At 41.0% G+C, this 12,437-nt stretch overlaps 1 protein-coding gene and 1 pseudogene across 1 annotated transcript in view; both read right to left on the reverse strand.

Moving 5' to 3' along the window:
• PRIM2 (DNA primase subunit 2) overlaps positions 1-12,437 on the reverse strand; it is a 304,959-nt gene that overhangs the window by 255,287 nt on the left and 37,235 nt on the right.
• On the reverse strand, positions 7,437-9,628 carry LOC113926774 (annotated as a pseudogene).

The raw sequence follows: 12,437 nt of genomic DNA on the forward strand, positions 1-12,437 counted from the left end.
GTTAATAATCAGTACATTTTTAGGAATTTTTAGTAAACAGAGAAAACAGGAAATAAAAAAATAAAATAAAAAAAGGAAATAATTATCACTGTGTTAGTTAACCAAAATGGATAGCATGGTATGTTACAAATTCTTTGTCATTTATAATCATTCGAAACATTCAGTTAGAAAGCAAACAATAATTTAATACCCTGAGATTCTAATTAATATGTTGATATCTCAGTAATTCTGCCAAGCTGATCAATGTAAAAATCAATCGTCTGGTTACTTTATTACTGCTTTTTTTTTTTTAATAACACAGGCACATTTTAAATATACTAAAATTTATACTAGAGAGAAAGATTAATTCCCTATACATATGCTCATTTCTTCTCTTCTACATGAAAACCTTTCTCCATCCCCCCCACCCCACCCCACCAAACTGGGTGATTTATACAAGAATTCTTCAAAGTCTCCTAAATAAATCAAAACAGCAGTAATTCCTGAGCTGGACATAAGAGGACCAGAAACTTACAATCTGCCAGGTACATTCCACTCCATCCCACCCCATCACACAAATAGTTCTTCAGCATCTTCTATGAGCCAGGTACAGAGCCAAGAGATAACAAAGCTACCTTATAAATTAACTGTATTATTTAACCATAGCGAAACCTTATAAAAGAGAAGTTGACTCTACTAACAATTAAATCTGAAAGAAGCAGCCACCCAAAGAGGAAAGAGCCTGGTTTCTAGCATGGAGCGGAAGAGTGAAAGGTCTGTAAGGGCCTCAACGTCCCCCAAGCCTGATGCTTAACCTTGCTTACATGAGTTACAGATGGGCAGAATGAAAGGAAGCACACTCATTAAAGTGGAAGAGAGCCAACAAGGTGATCCATCCCAGGAACCTATTTTCAGAACCCACCTCAGACTGTCTACTCAAACAACTGTAGATAAACTGAGTTGCAAGTCACCAATGGCACTGGTAGGGCACTGGCCTTAGCTGAAGCTTACAGAACCGCACTGCACAGGGTAGCCAGGCAGCATTTTTTTTTTTTAAACATTTATTTATTTATTGGAGAGAGACAGAGAGCGTGTGCCCACAGTGGTGAGGGGCAGAGGGAAAGGAAGAGAGAATCTAAGCAGACTCCACGCTGAGTGCGGAACCTGATGTAGGGCTCGATCTCACCATCCTGAGATCATGACCCGAGCCAAAACTAAGAGTAGGATGCTTAACCAACTGCACCACCCAGGCGCCCCAGCCAGGCAGCATTAATAGCATTAAGATTTACTGAGAAAAGCTTGATGCTCCTAAAAGGCAGGAAACCTAGTAAGCCACATAAGGGCACAGAAGATGGAAGTGAGTCACTTTTAATTAACCAATCTCAATCAATCAATCAATTTCTATCTCTGACTCATATACGTACACACACACACATACACACACACACACACCTCAGTCCTGAACTGGGAAACAGGACGCAGTGGCCAATTTATAGGCTGAGTCAGTTCCAGGCTGTGGCCTAGAAAAATGGCAATAATATAGCAAAATATAAAACAACAATAAACAAAATACTGTGTAATCATTGATACTGAACACCAAAACAGCAGTATTAAGAAAATTTATTTAAAAACTTTGATCTATTGCTGAGACCTAATATATAAATACACCACAAAAGACAAGGAGTTAAGTATAAAAATATGGAACCTTAGGGAAATAAGGCACAGTGGAAAAAGTCAACTAGAAAAGAGTATATGCATTATTCTATTCCAACCAGGAGGATAAAAGCCTGGTAGACACCTGGAGTCAGAACTGAAACAACTTTATACGAAAACTATCGATGAGTCTTTTGTTCATTTTTCATTTACGTCTCTCATCCTTACTCTCAGTGGATACCCAAAAAATAGACCCCTCTGGAGACCTACCAGTGATCCTACATTCATTCTCATTTGATTAAGCTCTGACCCCTATCTATCTACCTCACTCATTTGTATATTCCCTCTGTTGAACGCATTCCAAAATATGTTCTACTTTGTCCTATAGTAACTAGCCCCCACAGGCTCAACCTCTTTCTGAATGCTCCCCTACCTCTGCTGCCTCCTGAGAACAGAGCTCTATCGTAAATGGACATAAACTCATTCCTCCCTTCTCCCTCCATTGTGGCCAGTACCTCCCCCTACAGATGACTGCTCTCTACCATGAACTGCCTCAAATTCATCCAGCCCTTCTGGCACTCACTAGAGTGACCAACCATCCCAGTTTTCCCAGGACTTAGGGGTTTCTCAAGACATAGGGCTTTCAGTGCTAAAACTGGGACAGACACTACCCAAACCCAAACTCTGTCAACACTGTAACATGCACCTTCTTGCCACTGCCCCAAATGACAGATACATCCATATGGATGATCCCCTCAACACCAGTCTTACAGTCCTTGGCACATTCTGCCCACTCACACTCTACCTCGGCAGCTCACTCCCAAGGTTAGAGCCCAGTTCACAACTACCCCCCCACCCCTCAACATACATATACTCCCCCCAACCATACCTCCTCACCCTCCCTGCTCACCTACTCCACATCCCCACTACACAGGCTCCCTGGATCCATCAGTCTCTTCCCCCCCAACCCCCAGGCCTTGAACTCTTCCTGCTTTTAATTTTCATCCCCAAATATATTTCATCCTCCAATTCTATCAATCTACGTGCACTCCCTATAGCACACCATGGCTTTTATCTCTGTGTCTTTACACTTATTTCCCACATCGGAAATGCCCTTCTATACCCTGTTACTACTGGGAAATGTCTACATAGCTAACACATTATCTCTATAAAGTCTCCCCAGATTTTCTCAGTAATAGCTATTTCGTCTTCTGTGCTTGAACATGTGGTATTATAGTACTTATGTACTATACTATAAGCATTTATATGGTATCTCCTTTGCTATATGAACCTAAGCACAAAGAAATTTGCTATACTTATTATATTCCCAGCTCTCATCACAATACCTGGTGAAATGTTTACAAACCGGAATATATAAACTATGGAGGGTGACAATATTCAAACTGAAAAAACAAAGAAAAAGAAGAAAAAATATTCTGAAAAATATAATGAAACTCCAGAAGACTAAAAATTTATAATCAGAGCATACAATAATTCATCAAATAAATGACAATAGTTATGAAGCTATTTTACCTTTTTTTTAAGGTTTTATTTATTTATTTGACAGAGAGAGAAAAAGAGAGAACGCACGAGCACACACAAGCAGGGGAGCAACAGAGGGAGAGGGAGAAGCAGGCTTCACTGAGCAGAGGGCCCGACACGGGGCTCGATCCCAGGACCCTGGGATCAGGACCTGAGTCAAAGGCAGCTGCCCAACCAACTGAGCCATCCAGGCACCCCTTAACCTTTTAAAAAAATTAGATCCCATCCTCCCTCCTAGTCAGTATTCTGTCTAGACAGAGGCTGCAAAGAATACGCTGTGGGGGTAGGGGCACAGAGTTTGCTGCGTCTCCAATAGCACAGCAATAGATGCAGGCTCTTGGGTTCTAGACCTAGCCATTAGGCAGTTTCTAATTAAGTTATTCAGATCTACTTTCCAGTGAAAATAATGAAAAATGGTGGATAAACCATTTTTTAAAAACTAGTTTACAAGGGGCATCTAGGTGGCTCAGGGCTCAGTCAGTTAAGCATCTGACTCTTGATTTTGTCTCAGGTCATGATCTCGAGGTGGTGAAATCAAGCCCCAAGTTGGGCTCCGTGCTCAGGGCAGAGTCTGCTCGAGATTCTCTCTTCCTCGGTCCCTCGCCCCACATGCCCAGATGCAAGGTCTCCCTCAAATAAATAAAACTAAATAAAAAATAAAATAAAATAAAAATTAGTTTGCAAGAACTAAAAAACTGACAAGACAAGAGGAACTGCCCCTTTTTTGAGGAAAATCTAAGCCCAGGAGAACCAAAGCCAGTTTTGCCCAGAAGGCATCAGCCAATGGCATCCACTTGTACTTCAGATCCTCAGCCTCAAGGGGCAAAGTCACAAAAGATAAGGATTAGAGCCTGCCAAACATGGGATCCCAAAGGAGACCCTCCCTACATTAAAATGGGACCCCAAAGGACGACATTCTCAAGGAACCAATGAACTAGAATTGACCCTACATCTCTTCCCCAACCACAGGAGAATGAAAAGCAGGCAGTTTTGGCACTGGACAAGTCAGGAAAACAAAAAAGTAGGAAAAACAAAGTCTTTCAGAAGCTTAGCCACTCCAGGCACACATCCACAATTTTGATGAACCAGGGAGCCACATCCTAAATATAGTTTAAAAACAGTCCTTGTGGGAGGAGGGTAGGGGGATGGGTTAGCCTGGTGATGGGTATTAAAGAGGGCACATTCTGCATGGAGCACTGGGTGTTATGAACAAACAATGAATCATGGAACACTACACCAAAACAAATGATGTAATATATGGTGATTAACATAACAATAAAAATTTAAAAAAAAAAAACAGTCCTTGGCAGGTAATACCCCCAGAAGCCTGGGGGAAGCCAACAGAGTACCTCTCAGAGGAGAGCACACTCATCCTGGGAACCCCCGAAAAAAACTATATAAGGGCAATAATCAGTTAAAGATAACCAGGCACACAAAGAAACAAAACAGCAGGAGTGAAAAACAAGCACAAACAACAAAAAAACAGACCACACAAATTTTAAATCTTAGAATTATCAGACACAGATTAAAAAGCAACCTACATTTATAGAAGACAACAGATTTTAAACTGACTGCAAAGAACAAAAATCCACTTAACAGATCTTTTTTTTTTTTTTTTAAGATTTATTTGAGAGAGTGAGAGCGAGCAATTGCACAGGGAGTAGGGGAGGAGGAGAGGGAGAGGAAGAAAAAATCTCAAGCAGACTCCCCGCTGAGTGGGAAGCCCAACATGGAGCTCAATCTCATGACCCCGAGATCATGACCTGAGCAGAAGCCAAGAATCAGACATTTAACCAACTGCACCACCCAGACACCCCTAACATAGGAGATCTTTAAAGGAACCAAACAGAACTTCTAGAAATTACAATAGCCAAAATTTAGAACCTAATGGCAGCAGAACTGACAAAACAGTATAGAGAATAAAATGGGAAATGGTTCAAGAGAAATAATCTATAATTCAACAGATAAAGAATAAAAAAGAAAATGCAGATATTAGAATGAGATGTGAAGGACCGACTAAGAAGATCTAAAATACGTTTGGAATCCCAGACAGAGAAGAAAGAATAAGGATAAGAGCACCAATCAAGAGATTCAAGAAGCCTAGTGAAACTTGAGAAAATAAAAAGAATCCCACTGCTCAACAAACAGAACATTTAAATCAAGCAGAAGTGAATCAGAGTATCTTAAAAGGAGACAACAAGCAAGGTGGCTACCTTTTGTGTTTGGTTTTTTTGTTTTGTTTTTTTTTTGAACTTTAAAGATCAGATTTTTTTGGAGACAACAAAAAGAAAAACCCACAACTCAAAGGATGGGATTTTACATCTCAAGACAACTGCCAGGTAATAAGTCTACAGTTTACAAATCATTTTCATAGAAGATATTTTGTACAAATTTTACATGTATTAAGGAGCAGGACATAATCGCCATTTCTGTTTTAACGGGGGGTGGGGGGAGCAGGAAAGGGGAGTGGGAAAAAACAGATTTTTTTGGAGACAAATATTTGGAAGGAGTAGACCTGAAGAAGGCAAACCCTACCTTTTCATCCTCTACAGCAAAGAGTTTAAAAAAAAAACTTTCAGCATTGGGTATCTCTCTCTGAAAGCCACTTCCTGGCTACTGGCCAATCCAAGCCAATTATTTAAAGTTCTTCATGTGGTATTTTATGTCCACTGGGTAAATGATTCATTATGCCCACTGCTACAGCACTCATAAACCAACATGTCTGCAGGGCCAGGCAGGGTCTAACCTAGGACTGATGGGAGAAGGGCTTGTAAACAAGAGACTAAGATGTCATTTCTCTGCAGGTACCAATAACACCCGTAAGGATACTGTCTACTAGGCTGACCGTACAAAAGTGCACATAAAAGCACACAAGTCCAGCTAATATGCTGCAAGAGAAACAAGGACCTTGTTAAACAGTTCTCTCCATTATCATTTGTTCTCTCTCAAGGGATGTTAAAACAAACAAACAAATAAACCCACACATTGGTTGAGGCCACATTATAAATCCAAACACTGGTGTGGGATTTCAGTGGAGAGGGAAACGCATAATAACAAAAACAAAAGCCCCAAACATGGTTGTAAGAACGGCTCACAATTTACCTGTCCCTATTTATCAACCCTCACGCATTACCTAAGGCCATTAATTCCAGAGTTTTCTGACGTATAAAAGGGGCCAGAGAAGTAGAATAGGAATGGAGGAAAGGAGTGAGAGTCTAAGACATGAAAAAGCCAAGATCTCCTGGAGAAAAGCAGTGATTCCTCATTTGCTTCTGCTCCCTGGGGCTGATACAGAATGCCTAGAGCAGGTATGTAATTTAAACAGAAACTGCCTTTTTGGGAGGTAACAGCAAGGAGTAGCACGAGGGAACATAAGACCAGGACAAGATTTTTAAAGCTTCGAGATCTCAACAGTTCAAAATCTCAGAACTTTCAGAAGGGATGCTGTTTAACAAAGGGCAAAACCCTTTCTTATACAGGACGACCCCCAAGTGCCTTCTGCCCCAGTGTTCACCACTGGTCATACCAGCTCCCCATCACTCGTGCAAAATGATGTGCCACCTCCCCCCAGTTTCTTTCCAAACCACGACTCTCCCACTTATCCTGGTCACCAAGCAGTCCTATTCTTAATGGCCGAGAGAGTCCCTCCCCACTACCCCGCTGAGGGGTAAAAATGAAGGAACTGCCCCAGGCTGGTCCCAGGAACTCAGAATTAACTAAGAGGAGGGGCAGGCAGCCTCCTGGAGACAAAAACAACTTCAGAGACTAAACCTACCTTTCCAAGGATGGAAAATTTATTCAGATAATGTATGAGAATTCATATATGTCACAACAGGATAATAAGAATTAAGAGGTAGAAATCTCACTCTGGGGCGCCTGGGTGGCTCCGTCATTAAGCGTCTGCCTTCGGCTCAGGTCACGGTCCCGGGGTCCTGGGATCGAGTCCTGCATTGGGCTCCCTGCTCCGCGGGAAGCCTGCTTCTACCTCTCCCACTCCCCCTGCTTGTGTTCCCTCTCTGGCTATCTCTCTGTCAAATAAATAAAATCTTAAAAAAAAAATAAAAAATAAAAAGAAATCTCACACTCTTCCTTAAGCCTGCCCTACTGCCCAACCGGATTCCAGACACTGTATCATGTCACTGCCATTTTACTAAATGGAGGCCTCCCCACCCCCTCCCCAGCACTAATCACACAGGCAACTGCATGTGTCATAAAAATGCACAACTTTTCCACGAAAAGCTGTACGTCTCTTTCTCTCTGGCTACACTGGTGATTCTCCAGTTATTTCAATATTTTAAAGGCTGCAGCAGTGTGCAAAAGAGATTTCATTCGGGTTTTTTTGTTTTCGTTTTTTTTCAAAGAAAGGTCTTGAGGAGATGGTGAGTTTTATCGTCTCGTCTGGAGAGAGGTTTGATTTGCTCTCGAATATTCCAGGGTGAAGAGACCCGGAGAAAGCACAGAATGCAGAGGTCTATTTGGTATAATCTTCTCCCTCATTCTCATCTTAACCCCCAACCGAAAGAGCAGCATACCTCTTACAGAACTTAACTTGGAAGACGGATTTTCTTCAGGTCTCTGGCTGGTACAGATCAGCAGTCCCGATCCATTTTGCCATCTTTCCTGTCTGACTCCTTCCAGTGGTCTTTGTTCTCTCCATTTCCTGGACCGCAGCTGGAGCTCCCACTTTGGCCCTTTGGGACACTCAGCCCATCTACTTTATTTTCATCTTTCCTTGCTGTTCCTTCCTCAGATGATTGATCCGGAACTACTTTCCCCCCACTGCTTGTGGGAATTACTGCTCTGTGTCTGAACTTTGAGATGGAGCAGGAGGGTTAGGACTTTGCGTCACCCAAGCACTCTCCTTTGGTGGAAGGGCTGGCATTACCTTTAGAGGCTGTTGAGGTTTGGGAGGCTTAGAAGTTGGAGAGGGACATCTTCCTCCTTATTGTTTCATTTTCTAGAGACTTCTCCCTCTCTCTCTTTCCTGCATTTCTCCCAGCTGTGGCTGAGGTCCAGTCTGTGATGGCTCACTTCCTGTCCAGGACTGTTCTGTTCCTGAATTTCTTCACTTCACCAGCTTGGGTGTCTCCCCCAAGGCCACTGTTTTGGCTCACCCAGCTGGCCCTTCAGTTTCTCCCGCTCCTCCTGCAGCCGCTCTTCTACTTCTCAGTCTTTAGCAGCTGTGTCAACAGGCTTTCCCCCTCCAAAGATAGAGATTGCTCAGGTGGACTGGGAGGTGCTAGAAGGGGAATCATCTTCCTTAGGAGTACTCCAAGGCTTTACATTCAGTTTGGTTTTTTTTTGGAGGGAGGGGAGAGGGGAGGAGACCTCTATCATCATGCCTGTAATTATCCTGAGAGTAATCGTCTCTGGAGCTCCATGACCGATCATCTCATCTGTCATATCCATCTTCATAGCAGTCCCCGCCTCCTCTGTAGTCGTCGTCCGTACAGTACCCACTACCAAATGCTCTCCTGCTACTGCCTATCCTGGAATCAAACTCTCTGTCATAATCTCTGCTGCTTCAGTCCTCATAGCGATCCCGGCCCCCATATAGATCCATGGTATCTCAGTGTGGGCTATCACGATAGGAGGGTGACTATCTTATTCTCAAGGGAGCTACAGCTAGACTATCAGCTGACTTCTCAATAGCAAAAATGGAAGCCAGAAGACAGAAGAATTCTATATATTAAACATGTTAAAAGTACCTACCTTAAAATCTTTAAAGATAAAAAAAGGCCGTCTGGCTAAGTCAGTAGAACATGCGACTCTATCTCAGAGTTGTAAGATGGAGCCCCACATTGGGTGTAGAGATTACTTAAAAATAAAATCTTGCAAGAAAGAAGAAAGAACCTGCCAACCTAAAATTCTACATCCAGCAAAAATACCTTTCAGTAAAGAATGCAATCTCCTTTCTTGCTTTTTGGTTTGTGTGACAATGCCTAAAAGAAGTGTAGCAATAAAACCTTAAAGAAATGTACTTCACCTCAAACTAATGCAACATACAAAGAGCTGGACATTTATGGAAAGATGAACATTTAATGTTCTCCTGTACATCTCCCTGATACACACAAATGTTTTTTTATTATTAATTGGTTATTTATATAATTGTGTCATGATTACTCAACAGATAAGAAGACCCAAGGGTCAGATACCATTTATATACTTTGTTGGATATCCTTCCTACACACACTCATAATCACTCTATGCCCAGTTTCGGAAATATTTACTAATGGCTGAGACAGTCAACAGTTCAAGACTGAACTCCTATGATCATAATTCATTTCACCCAAATATACTTGGAATTTTATTTCGACTTAACATAAAATATCAGATTAACAATTCTTCTGATTTTACATTATTAAACTTTATAAAAACTAAACATTTTGGAGCAAAACTCCAATGAATAGTAAGTCTGCTTTAAAACTACTACAACCGGAAGTTTGTTCCCCATTCCCGTTTCCCTATGAACTAAGTTAATCAAGTCTTTGAAATTTGCAACTGTTTCTTTAATTCCAAACTATTTATTTCAAGCACCCAGTTAATTGGCAGAATGCCTATTTCTTCACACAGCTTTCTATTACCGAGCTTCAAATTTTCTTCTTTATGACATCTCCCTTATGTTATCTTCTGCAATAACCTTTTGATGCACAATTAAGGGCCTCCCAAACTCAATCTTTGTTGAGGCTCCAACTGGCAAATGTCTTCCAAAAAAAACAAAAGAAAGTAATTTTCCTTTCCCATTTTGACAATGTAGCCCAGTAGAAAATTGTTCAACTTTACTTGGTTCTAAATTTTTAAACTACATAGCACTTTGGACATTTTTTCAAGATGAATGGAAGAGAGGCAGCCAAACTCTAATTCATGAAAGATATGGTGTAAACTGAAGCTTTCCAAGTTAAGCAGCTAACAGCAGATTACAAAAATATGGCTTTACTTGGCTGGGGAGGAAAGGTTGAAACTTGCTTAAGAGTCAGTTTGGGGGCGCCTGGGTGGCTCAGTTGGTTAAGCGACTGCCTTCGGCTCAGGTCATGATCCTGGAGTCCCAGGATCGAGTCCCGGGATCGAGTCCCACATCGGGCTCCCTGCTCGGCGGGGAGTCTCCTTCTCCCTCTGACCCTCTTCCCTCTCATGCTCTCTATCTCTCATTCTCTCTCTCTAATAAATAAATAAAATCTTTAAAAAAAAAAAAAAAGAGTCAGTTTGGACTCAGGGTGCCTGGCTGGCTCAGTCAGAAGAGCATTTGACTCTTGATCTTGGGGTTGTGAGTTCGAGCTCCATGTTTGGTGTAGAGATTACTTAAATAAATAAAAAAACTTAAAAAAAAAATAAAAAGTCAATATGGACCAATGATGCATCTATGTTTATCCAAGTAAATGGAGAATGAAACAAGAGCACAGAAAAATAAAGTCAAAAAAAGAAATTGATTTGTTATCATTTTCTCTTATAGGCCATGGGAAATCAAGTCTTATTACTAAATTTACATTTCCATTACATTATTTGAAATTCAAACAGTGAGAATACTAGCTATTGTTTGTGCCTGGGGTAAAGAGAGAGGAGGATTTATTCCAAGAGACGTTTAAATACATAGGTTTGCAACTGAAAATATTAGAAAGCAGTTTTATGGCTTTGACAAAGGTTTCCTATCTGTTGACCCAGTTCAACATTTTCAGTTCCTCAGAAAATTAGTCAAACATTTGATGGTGTAGTTGGCACAATATCCCACCCACCAGAATAGCTCTGCTACCCCCTTTCTGCCTTATCTTTTAAGATTCAGTTCAAATACTGTCAGCTCAATGATGCCTTCCTAGATTAATCCAGTCTGTAGCAATATCCTCTTTACTTTTTCATAACTCTTACAGACTATATCAAATATTCTGGCATGTGATTATTTTGCCTTGTTCTCTGTTTCATGAAAAGTCTCTTTCTACTCTCTCAAACTACAAATGTTATAAATCCTCCATAATGCAGAACATAATCCTGGATATACATAAAGCATTATCAAATATTAAGTATAAAGTACTATGAAGGACATCAGTAGCTCCAGATTTTCTATGTCATATATACCTGGGAGTAGAATTCTGGTCGCTAGGGACTTAGCTTAAAGACACATTTGCATAGCAAGCACACTTTCTATAAATTGTGTGTTAATTTGGGTACCTTAGTAGGGAAGAGGCAGGTAGATTCAAGTCCCTCCAAGCCACTTCCTGACACTGACAGGGATTTAGACAAGTGTTCCCCACCATCTTGTACATTTACCCTCCATCAAGGAAGAGGCTACTCATCCATTTGTCATACATCAAAGTCCATCAAGAGCTTCCTTCCCTTGCTTATACTCCTACTTCAACTTACAGTGCTATCTCTAATTCCATTCCTAAAACATTCACGTGTTTCATCTGCACTTAAAATATGGATTCAAATACAGGAAGCAGCCATGATACCACCAAGAAGGGCTGGTGTTATTCAGGGACATCCGGTTCTCAAGCGCTGCCAACACCAGACGTGAGGGGAAGCAGCACTAGCTGCACTACACAGAGGCCACTCCGCTGTACGCCATCAAATCACAGCTCTCCTTCTACTCCTCTAACATCAGAAATAGGGAAAAAAGAGCTCATTTCTGCCTTGAAGAACAGATAATCATGTGACCCTCCCCATAACAGCCCTCATTCTTGTAATACAGTAGTTACGTATTTTATCCATATTGTAGTATAAGAGCTTCTCCTTCCAAAGCTAAACTCCTACCCAACCTAAGTGTGGCCATTTTCATTCGATGTGCTCAAAATTGCAAAAAGAGAAAACACTGAATTCATACATTCTAGAGCCATTATGTTCTCTGTAATGATCCTGACACTGATCTCTTAAAATACCAGTCACTTGGTTCCTTATCTGTATCTTCCTTGCTACTGTTAACTTTGAGTTACCAAAAAAGAAAAAAGACAAAATTATTATTTCTATTTTGTAGAAATAAGTAACAGCAGCCTCGGGACACATATATGAGAATCATCTTGTTCACTTTGTTTCTTGCCTCCAGGAAGATCATTACAACCCAAAAGTGATACAGCTTAAGGAATCCAGAAAGCTAAGCAGCAAATTCAAACAGGTGTGTGTGTGTACTACATTTATCCCTGATTCTCCTGTTCCTTAAGCAAAGTGTTATAATAGCAGTAATGTATCTGCCAACACAAAAAGGCTTTATGAGGCCTCTACTCTCCTGCTTCCCTGGACTTATAAGTATTTTAATCCATTTTCAGTTTTTCAGTAAG

The sequence above is a fragment of the Zalophus californianus genome, chromosome 7, assembly GCF_009762305.2.
Source record: "Zalophus californianus isolate mZalCal1 chromosome 7, mZalCal1.pri.v2, whole genome shotgun sequence".
Lineage (NCBI taxonomy): Eukaryota > Metazoa > Chordata > Mammalia > Carnivora > Otariidae > Zalophus > Zalophus californianus.